This window comes from Polypterus senegalus, chromosome 2 (genome assembly GCF_016835505.1).
Source record: "Polypterus senegalus isolate Bchr_013 chromosome 2, ASM1683550v1, whole genome shotgun sequence".
Lineage (NCBI taxonomy): Eukaryota > Metazoa > Chordata > Cladistia > Polypteriformes > Polypteridae > Polypterus > Polypterus senegalus.
In genome coordinates, this window is record NC_053155.1 from 120237404 (window position 1) to 120243505 (window position 6102).

Genomic DNA, 6102 nt, shown 5'->3' on the forward strand with positions numbered 1-6102 from the left:
GGGTTATTTGCTTCTTTATGTTATTCCTTACTCTTTTAATTTTAACATTTAACACTTTGTAATTCTTTAGGCATAAGCTTGTTTTATTATATTAATAAACTGTATTGATCGATTGCTGCTTATCTCTCATATCCCAAGAACGTGCAGGATATCCAGCAACTTCAATACTTGAGGGGGGTGTGAGGTGGACTGGTGGCTACTGGGGCTGTTTTACTTCAAGCATCGGTGGTCGGCGTATCACACGGAGGAGGCTAAAACGAGCCAGGGAGCTAGCTGCCTGAGATTAAAGCTCACGTCATTCTTTATTTTTACATCAATAATCTTTTCTATTTATCTTATATTAGTCCACGATTTTCTTGCGCCATACTGGATAATACAAAAATATAACACGCATAACGCCTTTATTCATCATTTAAAATACAGAAAACAATAATTTACATTTTTTCAGCTATTTTTATTTTAGCATCGCTTCCGTTCACCCACATCAGTATGTTTATTTCTTAATGTAACTACGGAAGACAACGTGCGCCTTTTAACATTGCAAGTATGATTTATAATATAATGTTTAACCATCGCAAATAGGCTTACGGGCTATTCAAAAATGTTTTTGAGTTTAGTGCTTACAGATGGGAGAGCAGCATAGTGTTGTAAAAACAGAATTGATACGTGTTTTGCTCGCGTGCGTGCGTGCGTGCGCGTTCACACAATTACTCGATTTTTGGACGAGGTATGACTGTACCAGTGGCGTAGCGTAGTGGGGGCGGCATTGGCGGCCCGCCCCGGGCGGCACTTTTAGGGTTCGGCAAAGAATTACTTTATATTTTAGTCTTTTAAATTAAAATACCTAAATAAGTGGGCGGCGAAATTTTCCTCCGCCCCGGGCGGCTGACACCCACGCTACGCCACTGCTTTGTACAAGTACAGCATTCTGAATGATGTTTTTTTTAACTGACTCTTTTTACATTTAACGCAAAAGGAGTTGGTAATATTTTATATTCCAATCAGTATTCGAATTTCTTTCTTTTAGACATTTCTCTGCTAACCAAATTGTTTTACGGTGATTTTTCAAATGCTAAAAATAACGCGTTGGAAAAAAAAACCAAAGAATGCAGATTTCAGACGTACTGATTTGATGTCATTTCCAAATTGCCAAACTTGCACAAGAATTACAAACTTTGATTTTAAAGATAATTTTAGTATCATGAAAAACTGATTTTATAAAGATGTCAGTTCATTAGATTGTGTATTTTCTGTGTTTTAAGATAAAAAATGCCATGTTAGGTGCGATAAAATACACGTATTTCTGTAGTCAATTACCTTCACCATGTTTGCTTGTAGTAAATGTACGAATACGATGCTATAAATACTTTTATAATCCTCTCACGTATCTTATGCTGTTTTTAAGGTGAAAATCTCAATCATTTGAGAAGAGTAAGCGGGGCATTTGTGAAACTTGTGGAGTGACAGAGCGACAGAGCGAAGCTGACGAGTACTTCAGTAGTTCCACACAAGCCTAAATAGAGCTCACTGTGGGAGAACTAACACAATCAATATTACTCGTCAGGAATGTTCAGTTGGAGCATGCGCTGATTTAACAGCGCGTTGCCGCACCCATCACACGACGAACCATCCAGATTGATACCCGAGTGCAGCCTTGCAACGGGTGACACCTCAGCACCACTGGAACAATGTGAGTGTTTTTACGGTAGCTGAGTAATCGAAGAAAATCAATGGATGATTACTACCCTTTCAGGAAGAAAAAAGAAAACGTAACTTTTTATTTAAGGTACTGAAATGCCCACATTGTCAAAGAAGCCCATTATAGTCAAAGCATTCACTTGTACAGTATATTGTTCAACAATGGTAATAATTTCTGATTGTGAGATTAACTGAATGCTTGTGTATTAGAATTTTACTCAAATTTTGCTATAGATGCTGTAATTACAGTACACGTTTTAAGGATATTGTTCTTAGACCACAATGTATACCAATTTCAAATTTCCAGTTGTTTTGTTTAATCAATTATCCTATAGACTTGCTTTTCATGCATGAATGAGTTGAATATTTAGGGCTCCAGGCTGAATACAATAGCATTAAAAATATTTTTTCATGAAGTTATTGAATTTGTTTTATTATGACTTCATGAATCATGAAACATTTCACAATATGAAATTTAAGTTCAAGCTTGACATTAGGTGTCAATAAATGGTCTTTGTGTTTAGTAGAATGTTAAGATGATATACATTTGTTCATGATGATTATTTATTTCCATATTGTCTATACTGCATATTAAAGTTTGCTTTTAATGAATCAGATGCAAGAACTATGAAACCTCACTGATATGGATCTCATTGGAAAACTTACCAAACCCAATAGAGGCCACAAATACAGTTCTATAATAATTGATTATTACGCTAAGTGGGTTAAAGGCATCCCATTGAAACCAACTCTGCTGCTGAGGTTTTTGAATATATCATGAATATTTTTTATTGCCAGAAATAAATTTGTATTGATTAAGGCAAAGAATTTGTGAATGTGGTAATGGACAAAAGAACTAGTAATTTTATCGTACAGTTAAACAATGTTTCTTTGTAGGTCTATAGCAATAACTGGAAACACTTTTGATCTGCATTTCAGTCAACATAAAACTGAAATAATATATCAAGTATTAATGCTAAACTAAAAGATTTTGTGGCCTTCATTTCTGTACAGATCAATGAATTTTTAGCCAGTTCTTAGGAATAAATAGGCCTCTTTCTACACCCTATCACTCATCACTCCCTCACAAATGGCCCTTTGGAGAAGACAAATCCAGCTTTCCATAGATAAATACAAAACAAACATAGATGAAATGATATAGTCCAGTTCAGTATTGCTGAATTGTAGATTATTATATGCTAAAACAGACTGTTTTCTTAGTTAGAAGAACTACAACATGCCAACATGCCCATGCAGCATGGCTTGTGTAGAAATGGTTAGTTTCACATGAAATCTAACAATGTGAAGACTCTTCAAACAACTGCCCTTTGTTTCATTTCTGAGTTTGAAATGAGGATACATATGTTTTTCATGGAGGCACACTTACAATACTTTAAATTGACAAATAAAATATTTTTACTTCATATTTAAGACAACAAACAATCAGCCACAGCAGAGCAGATTTTGATGGCTTTCTAATGTAGATGAAAAGTTTAAAATATGTTTTCAGTGTTCAGCATAATTGTGGTTTCGTTGCTTGTAATCTTGGCCTTCAACTATTTCTAATACCATGTAGCAATACAAGCTTTTAAGTCACAGTGAGCTTGTGGACTTTGTAAAAATGTATTAAAAAGTAGTTGATTGCTTTTGGGGTAGAGTATAATTCAAAAGTCTACTTGATTTTTTTGTGAGATTTAGGTAAATAGAGATTGATAAGCTATGTTGGGCTGAATTGTCAGTTGTTGGCATAATTGCAACATGTCTTTATAGTTGTTTCTCATTTATTTAGAAAAAAAATTCCTCTGTCTAATAATTTTTTTCAACCTTTTCTCATAGTGTGTGTAGCCATCAAAGAACCTAATACGTGTTACAAGACTTTAAATTTAAAAAACAAAAAAGTAATTAAAATTTTAAAGATTTAAAAAAAAATTAACCACCTACTTTATCATAAAGGAAATGACAGCCACAGATAGATGGAACTGAAACATTTATTATATAAATATGCCCCTGACCCTGCCCTTACAGTGCTTGTGAACAACAAGGTTAAAGACTGGGATCAATATTTGGATTCATCATAAATCAGCCCATATTTTGTTATGTTTGGACAAGTAATACGCAGTCCTATAGAGATTCCAGGAAAATTTGAAGTACTTCTTGAATTTCAAGAATATATTTAATAAAAGAAATATAATATTTTGAAAATGGTTTAGTTTAATTTAAAATGAGATTGCAGTAACCATTTTTTTAAACTGTGTGGTGTAGCGGGTCCACAGCTCAAGTCAAAATGGCCACTTTTTAAATAAATAGTCGCCGCACTCGCGGCTTAGAGAGGGGGCGTGGTAGTGTGGCCGGAGCAGGTTCCCGGGTGAATTCGTGATGCAGGCAGCTCTCACTTAAGTGCACAGGTGAGGAGTCGTCCACATCTGTAATTGATGCAGGGAGTTGCTAATTGCCCCACCTGATCACGTCCCCCTGATAAATAATATAAGCGCGAGGCGGCTAGGGGAGAGAAAGAAAAGACGGATGGCGGTTAAGAAGGAGAGAAGGCAGGGAGCAGAAAGCCTGTGCGTGAATGAGCGAAGGTGCTTGTTGTAGAGAACAAACGCAGCTGAGCAGTGAGCCTGGGTGTTTGGCCAGCACCCCGGGAGCAGTCAGTAGTGGTCGCTCCCATTGAGCATTAGTGAGGAGCAGGTGTGACCAGAAGGAGGATGGCTCGCCTCATAAGGCTGAGAAGGTAGCGGGAGTCAGGACTTGGGAAATGAACCCCCCAGCGTGAGTGCCCTGGTCGCTGGGGGAGCTGATGTCACGGTCTGGTGAAGCCCACCAGAGCCAGAGATTGGTGAGGTGAACAGACCAGAAGAAGGTAGCAGAGAGAAGGTCAGCTGCAGGTGGGGGGACTCCCCTGGTGCATAGCCTGGACGGGAGAAGCAGGGGAGTCACCAGTAGAAAGAAGTCACCAGGCTTTGTTTTTAAAAGAACGGCTTCCAGCCATTATTTTAACCTCGTTTTTAAAGGGTTTATTGTGTTTAACCTCCACAGTTCACCTGTTTTTATTGGATTACTTATTTAAAAATTTTCAGACACTGTACTATTTATTTTGACACTGCTTTTGATTTTGTTGTTTTTAATAAAAGCACTTTGCACTTTTTGCATCATCCCCTGGCTTCATTGTTGTGCCTCACTGTCCAGCTCATCAGTGACATTACTGACGGTATCGGGTTCGAGGGCTCCCAGAAGCTGGATGGGAGCATGGAGCAGAACCCGCATTGTCAAACTGTCATATATTTCAAACTTGTTGTTGTGTTGTGACAGACATAAATATTTGTGAATATAGTCAAATGTATCTGTCTAACGCATTTTTTACGTTTTAAGCATAATGCAAAAACTGCACAAATGAGCCTTTTGTTCATTTCTGTATTTTTAAGTATGATGATACAGTAAGATTGTGTCCTTCTTAACCTTATATTACCATTATTTTATATACAGTTCAGTGATGTGGATCTGATATGAAAAAAGCCTTTCACTACATGACACTTTACTATTTATTGTGTAAGAAATACTAGAAAAACACACGAAAGAAACAGAACTAAAGAAAAATGTGTCTTCTCCAGCATTTAAGCTGGGTCACAAGGCACTTCATCAGAGCAAAAGATAACAGTAGCTCAAGGGAAGAAAGCTAGAAGAGAATTATCAAGGGCCATACACAATCCTGTATATTAATGGAAAAGATGTAAATTTTCAGGAGAAAAAAGAAATGTTCTATATAAAAATTAACATACACCATTTAAAATTTCATAGGGAGACACGTCAACATGTTTCCCAAAAGATTATGAGTATAATCTAAATAGGTAAATCAGATTTCATTGCAGTGACACATATATTAAACAACAACAACAACATTTATTTATATAGCACATTTTCATACAAAAAGTAGCTCAAGGTGCTTTACATAATGAAGAGTAGAAAAATAAACGACACAGTAAGAAAATAAAATAAGTCAACATTAATTAACATAGAATAAGTAAGGTCCAATGGCCAGGGTGGACAGAAAAAACAAAAAAAAAACTCCAGACAGCTTGAGAAAAAAATAAAATCTGTAGGGATTCCAGACCATTAGACTGCCCAGTCCTCTCTGAGCATTCTACCTTAACATAAATGAAACAGTCCTCATTGGATTTAGGTTTGTCACGGAAGGACTTGATGATGATGATGGTCACGTAGACTTCTGGCTTTTAATCCATCCATCATTGTTGGAGTATCATGATGCTTTGAGTAGGTGTTGGTGGCGCATATATTAAATAACAAATCACTACAGCTAAAAAAGGTGAGTTATTGGGACTCTTTTGATTAGAATAAGTAACTATCTTTCTAAAAATGACTTGTTCAAAACCATGATGGAAGTCT